The sequence below is a fragment of the Atractosteus spatula genome, chromosome 4, assembly GCF_055471065.1.
Source record: "Atractosteus spatula isolate fAtrSpa1 chromosome 4, fAtrSpa1.hap1, whole genome shotgun sequence".
Lineage (NCBI taxonomy): Eukaryota > Metazoa > Chordata > Actinopteri > Semionotiformes > Lepisosteidae > Atractosteus > Atractosteus spatula.
The window spans coordinates 62,712,479-62,729,074 of record NC_142709.1 but is presented as its reverse complement, the minus strand read 5'-3'; positions in this window follow the sequence as shown (position 1 = coordinate 62,729,074).

Here is a 16,596-nt window from a genome sequence, read left to right as displayed (position 1 = left end):
AGCAGCAACTAGAAGATTGGAAAGCAGGGGTTTCCATGCAGGTCATTACATTTTCTAACACTGGCAAAATGTGACCAGGAACCATTGGAGGCCAGAATGGCATTGAGTAAAGAAACTAGTTTTATTCTGCATTGATTACTAGAGCATGCAGTCATTTCAATGGCCCATTGACCAAGGTCCCATAAACCATCCAAGGGTGAAGGTCTTATAATGTCCTAAAATGTTGCTCATTAAGTTTAGTGTAATTTCTAAACTTTCTTATTGCACATTTTAATTATAGTCCCTGTTGATTTTGTTCTTTGCTTAAACAGCATTATCTGTTAAGTTCCTACTTTGTTTGCAAAAGGTATATGATCCTTTTGTCATTAACTGTCTAGTTTTTATGTAAATCATTCCACTATTTCTGCAAAATACAGTATATCTCACTTATCTAACCAGAGCCTTTCCATAATGGAAAAATGAATCTGGGTCAGGATAAAATGAATTAAAAATTAAAAAGTGCAATAAAGGAAATTAAAATTTTGGAAAGGCATCGAAGCATTTACAGAAGCATTACTTCTGCAGTTTAAAATTGATCAAAATTGGTAACTGTTATCTGTTGACACAGAACATTTGCTATTTTCTCGACTTTACTTTAGAGCATACTCACACAAGTGACATACATAAATTGTTTAAAAGTTATTCCTTGACCTATACCATCTTCAGACGGCCATGTATGAATTGATTTATTTTTTGAAGTGACCTTTAAGATGCATTTAAAGGGGATCACCCAGGGAGAGGTGGTTTAAATGTGTCGGAATTGATGAAAAAGATGTATTCCACTGAGTGTGCAAACATGGCCAAACTGCACAAATGGGGTTCCTTTCTTATCCTCCTGTGAACAGCTGTTAAGGGTAGTGTGTTTTCATGACAGTGTGATGAAAGAGATCTCACTAAATTATATTTTTAAAGCAATCTAGGCAATCTCACTCAGGTTCTTATCTTTGTCTCTTGAAGATATCTGGTACTGCTGTGCCATATCTACATCCCAAAATGCCGGTATGCACTAATTAAAATTCTATGTCTTTGTATAACTGTTTCCTCTACTAAGTAAAATTGCCATTTATTTCAAATATATCACTGTATACTGCATGAAGTTCGTATGTTTTCCTTCAGTTTCCTCCCACAGTGCAAGGAGGTTAATTGGCTCATAGAAAAATTGGCTCTGCTGTGAATGTGTGTGTGTACCCTGAGATGGACTGGTGTCCTGTCCAAGGTGTATTCCGTCTTGTATACAATCTCTTCTGGGATGTGAAATGATGATATCACCATGAGTTTAAAGGGCTGCAAGTTGTGTGGGTGATAAGTAATTGAAGTAAGTGAACCTTTTTTACAAGATGAATCAAAGTATTTTTTCCCCCTTGAAGTAACACAATACAGAGATACTGAGAAGTATCAACACATCAGTGCTGTAAAGTTCTGACTATGGTCAACATAGTCAGCAATTTGGGTTTCCCAGAGACACTAAAAGGAAAAAGAGATCTGTAACCTTAAGTTACAGTTGCACATTTAATGCATACTTCATTTGTGTGATGGATTGATTTTCTATTATCGTAATTAGTAACCCATTTAACAAGCTTATTAAAATGGTTACACTTCAGTTGGAGATACATAGAAAACCATCAGCATAGTTCAGCCAGGGTGAACTGTAATCTGTTCTGGCAAGACTGAAACCCATCCTGTGGACAGCACACCCCATGAGACCTCCACATAAATGAATGTTTTCCTCATTATAATCTTGATTTTAAATCCTAATGGAATATTTTTAATTGGCTTCAGGTACAGAAAAGTGGATTTTTTTATTTTTATAGGAATCCTATGGTTTAATTACATGACATTCCTTAAGAAGGGTTATGAGGTTTTGAAGGAATAGCCTATGTAAAAAATACCTTAAAATAAATATGTTAATACGGCAATCTTGGGATGCAGTCTAGCATTTTTTTTTGTGAGGAGGCTTCTTGAATTAATGTAGATTATACTAGAAATGCATATTTTCATATTTTCACTTGAGGGTCTTTTATCTTCTAAACACGCATAACCCTTATTTTGTAGAATTTCTCTGACATCTGAATTTTCAACAAAGACAACTAGACCAACTTCAGCTCATGAAAAATGAGCTTTTTCATGAGCTGAAATCATGAAAATGTGGGTTTATCTGTGTCCTTGTTCTGAATTTCACATCCTGCATGAAGTGAAAGGGTGAAAAGTGGTGAAACTTTGCCAAAATTTCAATCCCATGTCCAAGAGGAACCTTTGAAACCAAGCAGACGGCAGATGCTGTCATTGGTGATCTTTTGAAACTGTGCACTGCAGCAGAAGGAGGCAACCAGATGTAAGATTATTGATCTTGGGAGAAGACACTTCAGATGCTAACAACTTTAGCCTTGGTAGAGCAGAGCCCTTCGTGTTAGATCCAAGTATGAAGGAATCATATAGAATTCTATTGAATAAGCCAACGTGTGGAAGCTAATTGATTTTGCTTGAATTGTGGGAGGATATATGAATATATATGTCCGATCTCTGTCAAATTGTTTTCCATTTCTGCAGTGCAGAGGACATCACCAAGAAGCTAACACTGGACAAGTAATTTTTCCAGATTTAAAGACTTTTAATTTTCTTATTTTTTCATAGAGATATTCAATTATTCACTTACCTATACATGCAGCTCTTGCAGCCTGGCTTTTTAAGCAAGAAATGTCTGAACCAGAAAATCTTTGGTTTATTCATTGCATTCAATAACAATGTAAAACAGCAGGCTCCATGCCTTGGGACCAACCAATATAGCCCTAGGCATAAGAGTGAGCCCTAATTACTAAAATTTACTTTTGTTATTTGTTATGCATAAGGCATTCAGTTCTTTGTAATTAGTAGGTAGTGCAACAATTAATCAATGCACTGATAGTTGAACATCTAAAATTCCCTGAGTTTCAATTATTTTTTAGTTAGTCAATGCATCAAATTAGAATCCACTTTTCCGCCTCCTGTTGCAGATTTGCATTAAACCTTAGGAGTTAGTGTGAGAATACACTGCTCTAAGTGGTAATAGGGTAGCTAATGTAGGAAGGTGGATCTCATATGCAGGTTTGACCTAATTTGCATATGGAATGCATATGCATCAGGTAATTATTAAAAATAAAACTAATATCTGCATGATGAGACTGAATATACCAAACACAATTGCTTTATGCAAAGTTGTTTAAAATAAAATAAGGAATATTTCCAATGTGAGAGAATGTAGGAATTTGGATTGTTTGCAGGATTTATATACAGAGAAATATACTTCTCTCCTATTGTAAAATGGGTTTTAAAATGAGCAGCTCTTGTTAAATTTAAATGCTTCTCTGTAAGTGTCCACACTTATGTGATGAAGTATTACTAATTGCTCTACTGTCTCCTGTTTTCTGCTCTCACCCCCTACGTTTTCTAGTTCTCTGTATTTTTTTTTTGCAGAGTGCTTTTCCGCATATTCAGAATCTCTTTAAAGTGCAAAAATACACTGACTCCTTTGAAGACCTAGCCTGTCTGAGAGAGATAAGAGGCTTCTGAAGACAGTTTTTAATCATTCTTTAATAGGTTGGGAAAAATGGATGTGCAATCCTCTATCTGGGAGAAATTGTACAGCTCTTGCATGCTTCTGCAACTAGGCTGCCTGTGCTTATTCAGATTATTGCTATATTTCTATATTCTATTGCTTTTTCCCCCCAACCTATTTGATATCTCACATTGCAGAGATTATCAAATGATTAAGCTATTTTCATGCCACTTGTGTGAGTAGGTGTTTACACGTTTATTCTTGCTGTGCATATACAGATTTTTTTTAATTTACATTAATATTGATATATTTAACAGTTTTATAGGGGACCTGAGAAAATGTAAGACCATAGAAAATTTAGTAAAGTTTCTTACTGCATCAAAACAAAATCTTCAGAGTCTATACATTTTCACATTAAAAGCTCAGAATGCCACTGAGCTTGATCGCAGCATGCAGACAGAAATTGACGTGTCATATTAAAAATAGGGAAACCACAATTGTGCTGTTTTGCTTTCCTGTTTTCGCATTGTCTTGTTTGAATTCACCTGCAGAAACATGCAATTTCTCTTAGAAACACAATTACTAATTCAAAGGCCTTAAACTGGACTTACAGTACGTACAGTAAATCATTGTATGTGGTTGATACATTAAACATACAAGATGGAAAAATCTGAAACTGCCTTTGTATTACTCCATAAATGCAATAACTTTAATATTCAAAAGGATCTCCAAAGTTGTTAACTGGAAAAGAGAAATTTATGTCTTGCTTTTAATGGGCTAACAAAAAATACCTCCCTAAATGGTTGCTGTAAAAGGTAGATTCTTGCAGATTGTTCTACAAATCCAACACTACATATGATTTAGATTTATTGGATTAGCTGTACAAACAAACTGAAGTATGTCTTTAGGTAACAAGATTTTCTCAAGTTAAGAGAAACACATGAAAAAAGTTTTAAAATGTACAAACAATACAAAAACAGATCTTTCTAATCCAAAAATGGGCAAATCACTGTGTTAAAAAACAGACAAAATGAAAATATGATTAAAACATGACAATCTCTTCTAATACACTACAGTAAAAGGCTCATCAAAATCATGCCAGTACATTAAATAACCAAAAAATGCTTATGAGATTTATGGAATTAAATTTTAAAATAGTTATTCAGCAACATATTTATGGATCAAATATAACAGGAACATCACTTTACATAATTAAAATTGGAACCATGTACCTAATCCAAGTCCAGTCCAAGTCACTCACTTACAGCTGTAGGAAGGAAAAATGGTGTATCCGTTGGTAAAATGGGGTCTATAATGAGGACTGTTACGGTTGACATCCCTCCCCTAGAGGGCGCTCCATTTTACTCCTGTCAATAGTTCCCTGTGATTGTTTATGTGTTCCAGGTGTGCCTTGTTGTGTCTCCCCTTATTTATTCTTACAGTAGCTCCTCCAGGGCCCCAGGCTCAGCATTAGGGTACGGTTGCCGCAAGGCCCACCTAGCACCAGGATACCATACGTCTGTCTCCTGAGGGCATAGGCCTCATCCCCAATACCTCACGTTTTTTGAGCCCAGGGTCTGGAGGAACTCGCCCTGTCATCCTAGGACCTCCATGTTTTCCGTGTGTTCGTGTTTTCCCCCTTCCTGGGGATTTTAACCTTGTCGCGTCAGAGGATGGATCTTTTGTTGATGGACTCACGGCCTGTGCCCTGACCTGCCTATGGACCTGCTCGGATTTGGATGCCTCTTTGTCTCCCCCCGTTCACCATCTCACAGACTATCACTGTTACATTACTGCACCATTAAACACCTGTGTGTCTTCCCGTACTCCGCCTCCTGTCTCCTGACAAGGCTTGAAAAGAGGAAGAAGAGGTTTTTTTTTCATGTTAGCTCCTGTAATCCTGCACTACTGTATGGTGTGACCTTCAGTCATGCCTGTTCTTCAGTTGGAACTTCAGGTTTGTTGCTTTTGTCATTATTAGTACTGTGGAAAGTTTTGATTGGTTTGATCATTGAGTCCTGGTGGATGCTTTAGTTAGCATTATTTCGATTGTTAATGTGTAATGGGCTTTTTTGGTTAAATATTGCAGTGTCACTGCAAATGTCTGTTAAATGAGGCCAGAAGTACAGTAAATATGCATGCCTAGGAACAACAATACAGAAAAAACCTAGGATTTGTGCTGAAATTCAGTCCAGTGTGATATTCATCTTTCATGGAAGATTTTTCAAAATGTCATTTAAATACTTATAGTATGAACAAAGATGAAAGATTTCAAAACACTTCTGATATCTCTAGTAGTTGGTGTTCTACTGTAGTTCATTCATTTTAAAATGATGCTTCTGCCGTCATCCTGCGTCATTATGGGTGTCTACACTGGATATGCCTCAAGAGTTTTTTTGTGACGCCAGACTTGAAAGTAAATTATTACAGAGTTTCAAATTCCAATGCATTTCATGTGCCAAATGACCTTCTCTCTTCTATGGCTGTTCTGAAAATGAACAACATTGACTTAATGGTGTGTGATTCTGTGTGGGTCCTAATGCCCCAGAATAGTGATGGGGACACTATATTGTAAAAAAAGATGCCATCCTTAGGATGAGATGTAAAACAGAGGGCCTGACTCTCAGCAGTCATTAAAAATCCCAGAGCATTTCTCAAAAAGAGTAGGGGTGTTAACCCCGGTATCTTGGCCAAACTCCCCCCTGGCCTTAATCCAACATGGTCTCGTAATAATCCTCGCCTATGAATTGGCTTTATCACTCTGTTCTCTTCCCCACTGATAGCTGATACTGGCGCACTTTGGCTGCCACACAGCTACCACAGAGATGGATCAGTTACAGGGCTATATCAAAACAATATCATTCATGAAACACTGAAATTGCATACACAAACAGCAGGGATTACAGAGATTAAGCTGTTAAGGCAGAGGTGCTGATGATTTTAGAACTTAAGTAGAATCTGCAGTCTTTCTAGTGGTCAACTGTCACTGTCCATATTCCAACTCAAAAGTAAAAGCAACAATAGTGGGCCCCTTGCTCTTCAGCATTTACATGTTCCCACTTGGTCAGCTTTTAAGATCACATGGCCTCAGCTTTCATTTTTACGCTGACGATACTCAAATATACATCCATACCAAACCTGACACTGATGTGGCTGTCTCTATTCTATCTAATTGCATCTCTGACATAAAAATTTGGATGACTCAAAACTTCCTTCATCTTAACTGTGACAAGACTGAAGTCATGCTTATTGGTACCCCCCATCAACTTCGTAAAGCCAGTCCTGTAACCCTGTCTGTAGATGGCTCTGTACTTGAGCTTCAATCAGAATTGAAAAACCTTGGGGTTATATTCGATTCTGGCTTAACATTCGACCCACATGTACAGCATACTGTCAAAACATCTTTTTTTCACCTTAGAAATATCGCAAGACTACGCCCTATGCTATCATTAACTGTGGCTGAAAAGCTGATCAACATATTTGTATTCTCTCGAATTGACTACTGCAATGCTCTACTCCCTGGGGTATCTAAATCTACTCTGAACAAGCTGCAGTATGTCCAAAATTCAGCAGCCAGAATCCTGACCAGGTCTAGTGCAAGTGTTCACATTACTCCTATCCTGGAGTCCTTGCACTGGCTTCCGGTCAAATTCCGCGTAGACTTTAAAATCCTCATGCTCACCTATAAGACTTTACATGGCTTGGCACCTCAATACCTGTCTGAACTTTTATCGCCCTACTCCCCACCTCGCAACCTCCGCTCTTCAAATTCTGCCCTCCTTACTGTCCCCCAAGCCCGTCTACATTGTATGGGCGACAGGGCCTTCTCCTGCTATGCCCCCAAGCTCTGGAACTCTTTGCCCAAGGATATTAGAGAGTCACCTTCTCTAAACTCCTTCAAATCCAGACTCAAAACCTTCTTCTTGAGAAAAGCCTTTACTTAACTGGTTCCATTCTTCACCCCTCTGCTCTTCTTAATACCACCTTCCACGGTCTCCTCTATTGTTATTGTTGTATTGTTGTATTTATAATTGTGTCCTGTCTTGTGAAATCTTCTTATTTATTGTTGTAGTCTTCTTATTTATTGTTATTGTCATCCTGTAAAGCGCTTTGAGAAGCCACCTTTAAAGGCGCTATATAAAATAAAGTTTATTATTATTATTATAACAAAATTCAGGGCCCCATGTGACAGGCTCCCCATTACAGTTATTTGAATGAACCCACGGTCTTTTGAAGCAAACTACTACTAGGAGGGATCCGGTCTCTCTGAAGAGAATTCCAAACTCACAGGTGGTTAGCAGACAGCCCTGTGGCTGGAAGTTACTTCCGAGAGGAACATTTAGTATGAGTAGAACTTTAACTCGATCACCTGGAAATTGAACTTCCAAAGCTTGTATAATCTCCAAAAGCAACTGTGAATGGTTGTTATAGTCATGGAGGACAAGGCTTGGAAAAAGGAAGAAGAGATTTTTTTTTCTTGTTAGCTCCTGTTATTCTGCTCTACTGTATGGTGTGACCTTCACCCATGCCTGTTCTTCAGTTAGAACTTCAGGTTTCCTGTTTTTGCCCGGATTAGTGCTGTGGAAAGTTATGACTGGTTTGATCATTGAGCCCTGGAGGGCACCTTAAGTTACCATTATTTGGACTGTTAGGAGCTAAAGTAAGGAGCTGTTAAGTAAAATAGTGTATTAATTTAGAGCTTCAAGTTCTAGATGAAAAAAAATAATCAGAGGAAACGTATGCTTCTCTTAAACGTTCAGACTAGATGGAAGTGAAATAAAATAAAAACTAAGAGGATAATGAAATATTGAACAGGCTTTTGCGCAATGAAGTGACTGGAGTTAATTCAATGCAGTGTAACTGAAAAAAATGAAAGTATTGACTTATGTTGCCATTGGCCTCTTTTGAAGTCTCCTCACAAAGCCAAAGCAGCAGCAGCAAAGTAAACATAAAAGAAAAAATCTCTGTTGCTTTTACCGCTGGACAGAGACATACTGTAGAAATATGCTCATCGAACACAGAACAGAATACAGAGTTTTCTTTAAACTGTGAAGTCTGTCAACAAAAATAAAGTTTGAATATGAAAAGAGAAAGATTGTGCTTAATCGACAGAATACTGTATGTGAACTACAAGAATATTTCATACTAACAAAACTTTAAGACTATTTGAGTAACGGCTCTTGTTAAATTCACAAAAAATTGGTACCTCTTTGTGAAGCTTTTAATTATTTATTGTTCATACTCTTCATGTTGAAAAATTATAGTTCTTCGATGAGTTGATTGATCTTTCTTTAAAGACATGGTGAATGTCTCCCAGCAATATTTCTCATTTTTTATTAGTTATAATTATATACAGTATATAAATATTATATATTATATTTTTATATATAAAAGTTATAGATCCTAGTAAAGGGTGATTTTCATGGTGTTTTAAGCGCCTTCGGGCAACCTTGTTGTGAAAGGCGCTATATAAAAATAAATTGTATTGAATTGATTTGATGACTACTCCTACTCTCTTGTTCTCACCTTTGCAACAGGCTCATTCAGGGATGTTGTCACTGTAGCTTGCTGGTATTATTGCTGTCTTTTATACTGTTTATTCTTGTCTAGTGTGACCAACAGGCAGTGTTCAAGGTCACCTAGGAAATAAATGTTAAAACAAAGTTTGCTCTTTAACTTTTCAAATTCATTTCAAACTCAGGTTACACCCATGTCTAAAAGTAAGCACCAGTAAATCAGAAACCAGATCAAGCCCCCTCTGTAAATGAAACAATTGTCTTCTACTTGGAAGGAGGTCACCTGAATTAAAGCTGGAGAAGCCAGCAGGTTGATCATCATAAAGAGATGTTGTTTTAGCCTCAGATAAAACAAAAATTGTGGGCGGCCTCTAACTGCACAGAACCTTTTTGTGCCCAGAGATAAAATGGAGAGAGAGACATGTTGTGCCTTGACATCTGCTTTTTGAATCATTTAGCTGAAAAGAAATATTTTTAATTGCCTTACACGAACAGTATTTAACAACATCAATTAAGTTCCCTCCAAATTATTTCTATTGATCAGTACTCTCCCAAATTGCAATTAAATGACTTTCCATGACCCTCCAAATGAAAGCCTGTGTCAGGCTATCAACACAAACTGCATTTCCAGCAGAATGCCAGGTCCTTCTCATTTCCCTGCCTCTTCCTGGAAACAGGAATTTGTTTTGTTCTTAATGTTTAATTATAGTTACATTTCACCTTCATCTGGAGGCATCTTTAATAGCAAAATGAAATTGAATGAAACATATTAATTTGACTGATTGTTTTCATTCAGTTTCTGCTGAGCGAGAATTGAGTTAATTCTATCACAGTCAGTGTCAAGGACAATACTGTCTGAGTCCTAGTTCCTAGGGTCTAACCAGATAGTAAGATAGTAGAAGTGATTAAAATAGTACTATTCACATGAAAAAAAATAATAATAACTATACATAATACCCAATCCTTTACCTACTGTATATAATACAAAATAGAACATATCTGTGTATACTTATGGGTATGTTAAAAAAACATTGGTTGATGACATACAGATCTGTTTAGCATACAGATCAGTGACCTGCATTATTAAAAATGCATTAATAAACACACCAAAAAATTAAGAAGAAATGAAGAACAAAATGCTTATTTTTTACTTCTCTTTTATTTTTGTTGGCTGGTAGTTGAATCTACAGGAGAAGTGTTGTTTGGATAATATCTCAATGATAGTGTACTCTATGTTTTCTGTGGATGCGGGATGTATTAATCCTGCATGTGACTTTCGATCTACCTGCAAAATTAGGACTATACTTAGTTTTTTGCTTTTAAGAATTTGTACTTTTTTTGTGCAATACTCCATTCAGCATACTAATGAGGTTTCTGTGTAAAGTACTTCTGGATGTGCACTCCTTTTATTGATGTCACAACGTTACACCTCTCCTTAACTCCACTAACAAAGTAGCTGGATCTATGAAAGCAAACCAAAGGTTCCAACTTTTTCCTCTTTATTTTATTCTTACCTTGACATGTATCTTATTGGTCATAATAAAATAATTAACTGATAGTGGTGGAATTTTATAAGTAGGCCCCTGCTTAATGTGTCAGACCAATTACTTAGTGTGGTTGCTTCTCTCTTAACGCCACAAAGTATCTTTGCTGTATTGCACAATGACATTGGCTTTAACCCTTTAATGGGCAAGTGCCAAAAAACTTAAGGTGTATCCGAGTGCTGCTATTCTATCAGTCAATCAAGCCTGCTTTGGTTTCACAGGTCATTCTCAAGTTGCTCTTTCCTGACAGTTCTTGCCTTGTTTGCCTTGAAAAACCTCCACAGTAAGACGCCTGATTTGCTTTGATCTCCTTCTTCCTACAGTACTTTCTTTGCTTTTCCAAGATACATTTGAAAGTACTGTATGTCCCATCCCCAGGGTTTAGGGATTAAAGTAATTGATCAATTAAATAAAAATACAGTAGAACCCAGTAATTGTAAGACAAAATGTGTTCTATTACTACATTAAGAGCAGGTTAAATACTTCTTTTTTTACTTTCTAAAAGCTGTAAAAGTTGTAAGCATAATTACAAAAATATTGGCAAGTTAGTGCCACTAGCAGCTGAAACATTTCCATTGACTGCAGTTCTGATTTGAATACTTTGTATTTAAAAGCACCACTTTTCAGGCTGATGTAGATTTCAGTTTGCTTGTACTGTTACATTAAAGATCTTTATTGAAACAGGTTGCTGGAACAGGAGTCCTCAAGCAAGAAAGCTAGAAGATGCAGAAAACCCCTGATGTGCTCTTGTGTGATCATAGGGCATGCTGCCCTCTGGAGGACTAGCAGGGTAACCTGTTCAATTTTGTATTGTGGAAACTGCTGTGTTTGGACTTCGGTTCTGAATACTATGATAATAATACTGCTACGTTGTCTATAGTATGCTCATGTAGTAATTTATGTTCTTTTTGAGCAACGAATCACAAAGTTCCATGTTTTAAGAATGTTTCATTATGAAGACATATACTAACAATGAATTATTCATGATATTGCTTTAGAGAAGTTACAGTTTTTTTGGGGTAATAGAACAATATAATCTAAAATCCCCTTTTATTACTTTTAAGGTGGACCTTAACCCTCCATATCCCTTTATTGTTCTATTCGTAAAAACATCTCAAAAATGGTTACAACTACTTAATTATGTGACTGACATGACAATATTTTAAAATGTTTCTGCCTTTGATAAAACAAAGAGTGACATCTCACAACATCCTACAAACTCTGCTTGTCTTATGTCTTATGTTTATCCTAAAACTACAGTAGTAGTAGTTGTAGGATGAATATTGTTATTTTGAAGTTGAATGTCCAAAGTCTTCATATGATACTCTATGTGACAATACATAATCTACCAATATCTTTCGACATACTATGAATCTGGAGCCAGTCTAATCTTTTTGGGAAGTGCATTATAGTTTTAACGATGTTAATATTTCACTATGTTAGTTGATATTCAGACCAGCTATAACAATGAATAGACCTCTTAAAGTCAGTCAGTCAATTCAAAAGTCATGTATCCTGAAAGTACACTCTGTACTTCTTCAGATACTGTATATACTGTAACTATGAGTAACACATACGTCAGACAGTATGAACATAATTTTGGGGAATGGTGTCTAAATCTTGGTAACTGAGTGACTAATAATAGTAATAAATGTAAGTGTATGGAGAATGGTTTCTGCCTCTCTCTGTTGTCGTTTAGTTCAGTCATTTAGTCATGTTGGTTTTTGGCATTATTCTACATATCACTAACTCCTGTGACAGGAATACCACCAAGAAAAAGCCTACCCTGTAAGGAAATTCATGAAATATTATCACCGTTTTATCAGCGTGTTATCAGAGAGATAGCTTTCAGCATAGAAAGTAACATTGATTACACAATTCATTAGCGAAGCCCAAGATTACTGAAGAAAATTATGAGGCACCTCATGCATTCTGACTAACTATTGTTTAGATTTATTGTTAGATGAAATATATATTATACTGCATCTGAGGTATGCGGTATTTAAGTTTAAGTAAAATTTTCTGCTACCAAAGATACTGCTCTACAAATACATTTTATCACTGCAATTTTCATATGATTGTTCTCTTTGCTATTTTGACTAATTTCACCTGCTTTTCTTTAGGCTGTAGTTACTTAGAAAAGCAGGATTCAACACTTTAGCGCTGATACATATGCTGTATTCTTTGCTTTTTAATCCTATCTCCTACTGCTTTGTGAAAGTTTTTATTGGTGGAAGTACTCTCCATACTTAATGTAACAAATGCTGCAATTAAGATCTAAATCTTTAACAACCTGAAATGCTCACCAAATACATTATTGGTCTGTTCTAGAAATTTTGTCCTGTGATTTATCTAACAAGGAAACAGAAGTATTTCTGGAGGCATAATAAAAATATGGGGAGAGAAATTAAAGAGGTGGTCTAGGAAAACCAGAACAGGTTACAGCCAAATTACACTGTAAATCAATAACCATGTGTTGGCTTTTTTTGCAATCATGAACAGTGTTCATTTTGTCACACACATCTATTAACTCCTCAGGCTAAAGACAATGAGTTTTCATCAGCTGTTTTAATTTAATGGAAAAACTGTTACGACCCAGCAGAAGGACCCTATTCAGAATCCTCAGAACTCTATAGTACAAGTAGAGGTTTGTCCAGAAATGTGGGTCAGGATGTCAGGTTAGGGTCAAAAACCAGTAGATAAACAAAGAAAGTTCAGGGAAGCTGACAAAGGAAGCAGAGTCCAAACCAGAGAGATCCACAAAAACCAAGTCAAGAGCCAGAAGACCAAGTCAAAAACAAGCCAGGGGTCAAAACTAAAAACCAAGAAACCTAGTGGGAACGGGGAAACGGGGAAACGGGGAACAATGCAACTCTAACTAGGTAAAAACCTCATACTGGAATGGTGTGTCAGGCTGGTTTAAGTAGGCAGGTGGGAGAAGGTGTGTCTGATTAATTGATTGGAAACTACACTGGAATGTGAAAGAGCTGATTGAGGGTAGTGAGTTCTACAGGTACGTGACATAACATAAACTCTATTGGGTGCTGCCAGGAACAAGGTTTGTAACTTTCTAGTATTCTGTCCTTTAAAAGGCAATCTGCAAATAACTCTGCATCAGTGACTTTGCATACAGTACAGTATCTAGTAGCCTTTATACTAAGTGTCTCTGAATTTGGTTATCTACAGTTTAAAGCATTAAGTGCAGAAATGTTTGAGACATACTGTAAAAGCATTTAAAGTGATGATCCCTTGGAACAAAGGGCAATCAAAAGAAAGAAGATTCCAGCTGGTGAAGAGACTCTCGCAACTGAATGACTTGGAAATGACTCACTGGTCAGAAGCACAGCACTGGTGCTGCCAGCTTAATACTTCATCAAGAGGTCTTGTATCTTTGATAGGTATAAATGTACTTCTGTTTCCTACTTCCAACCAGAAATGAGAGTTATTTTCAAAAATATTTTACTCTAGAGCATCTAATAAACTTGGCAAAGAACAAGCAGAAACAGAAACTCACTCAACTTACTAGGTTAACTAGAAAAATGCTGATAGCACCAGACTCAGATACAGGCCTGTGGAAATAACAATTCTGGCATTGTATTATGTGATCATTTTATCATTTTGTTTCTGTCAAAAACAAAATTATCTGACAAAGAAATACATTTTGCTGTGGAATTCATTTATGATATGTTAGTTATTTCTGATAACTTTCAAAAGGGCCTACGCATAGTCTCAATAAAATTTAATGTGTGTACAATTTTTTTGGTTGTTTTTATTGAGTTGTTCTCTAAAACATTAGCATCAGGAGATTAGTATATTATTCTAAGGAAAGAATCAAGGCCTTAAAGTAAAAAATGAGTTTAATAAAACACTTCTATTTACATAGATACATGTTTCATGATCAATTTGTGATTAACAGAGTTTGGAACCCCTTTTCTTTCATTTTGGGCTGTATTTCTTAGAGAATAGGATTTTATTCTCCTCATACTGTATATACACGGCAGACATGCCTTAATGTTTACTGTACATTGAAACAAATGCTGTTGTTTGTTTAGTCAAAGAAATTGATATTATGTATGTCCCTTAAAGAAAAAAACATGTACCTGTATATAGTTTGTTTGAAATGGTGTTATAAAATAGAAAATCTTTAACTTTCTTTTTGTTTTCCATTATCTCATGACACCCTTGTTTCAATTAATTATTAATTGAACATTCTGTAGCTCCTTTGGATAATAACCAAATATCCGGTCCTTCCCCCAGTGTTCTCTGCGCCTGGGACTTTATGATCACTTGTACCTTTCATGAACCTTAAAACAGCAGTCACTATGCAGGCCAGCCTCACAGTTGCAGCAATGGTAACAGGATACTGAGCAAAAGCACACAATATGAAAGGGAGAATTGTCTCATTGCTTTTTTTAGCTGTACAGTGTCTCTCTGGAACGGCAACATATGAAAGGTAGGTCATAGTGAAGATCACAGTGGCAAAGCTAAGACTGCCTCTTTTGTTTTTTTTTTTAGTTTTCTTTACATTCCCAGGGGACTATAATTTAAATGGTTGCGAGAATGTGTTTTGTTTTTTGTTCATTAAAATCACTGATCTCCCCACATTTCTCTTGTCCACGTTCCTTTACTTTTAGATCCAATTCTGCTTTCTTCTCCTCTTCCAGATTTTTAAAACTTTTAAGGGGATTCTTCTTCATATTTAACTTTTACTGCTTCCATTTAGTGCTTCTGCAAGAGTTGCATATGATCAGTCTAAGCTATGGTCTAGCTTGTTCTACACTTTCACTCTTTTCCCAACATCTTTATTGTCCTTCATACCACAGTTGTTTGACTTCAGCATGGTTTTCTAATACCAAACCTTATACTGAGCAGCACTGTTTATATCAGATTTCATTTAGGGCAATGATTTTGTTTTTCTTGCAGACGTATTGGTATAAATTCATCAGTCATTCCACTGCCCTGGAATCCAAATGCAGGTACTGTAAAAGTTTAAAAACATCTACCAAAACCTTTAGCTTTATTTTTCTCCTTCAGTATTTTTTCTTACTTTGTTCACGCTAACTTTTAATTTATTTCGCATTGGCACACCTACTAAATGTGTTTCTTTTCTTAAACACACATGTGCAACTTGTATTGGTGAACACCACCTTTTCAAAGTAGTTAAAAACTGAAACAGTGATTTATTTCTTAATGAGGATTAATAAAGCAAACAAATAACATAATGTGTATCATTTTAAATTTGATGAAATGGCCCCGATGTTTTATGGATATCACCCAGTTTTATGCTAGGTGATATCCATTACTCAATGAACAAGGCGATGGTGATATGAAATTATACATTATTTCTGGTATTAATCATTGCAGTTCAGGGAAAATTATTATTTTCCTTAGTTCTGTTAAATAATGAGCACTTACCAATTGTTTTAACTCCTTAAAAAGTTAATAATTAGATAAAGTATTTTCACTATGCTATCAAATACAAGGACTACATAGTATTGTGGAGGATTTGTAGCTAGGATTGAACGTTATGCCCTATGACCTGCAGGTGACAAGCTCAAAACCTAAGCTAAGCTGCTAGCTCATTGTGGTCAGCATCCTTTTGAACTTAAAAGATGCCAATGTCAGGAACAGTTGTCTATTTAGAACTAATAATACTGATATTGTACTGCATCATGATTTATAGTACAGTACTTAAGCTCCTCGTCTGATTACTGTTCTTTTCTCACTCAGCTTTATCGCTGCAATCTCTTTATCAATGCTTATTGGTAAACCCTTGTCCATTTCTTTATGCTGAGTGCGCAGCAGGTTACTGTATGTTGTTTAAAAATCAGTCTCCAGTTACTGCTGCAAACTGTAAGACCTCCTTAAATCTGGGCATTTCTAATTAAATCCAGCATTTTAAATCAGTTCTAATTCATTTTTTTTTACCAGAAGGGCTTATAAGGTTAGGCAGTATGATTGATTA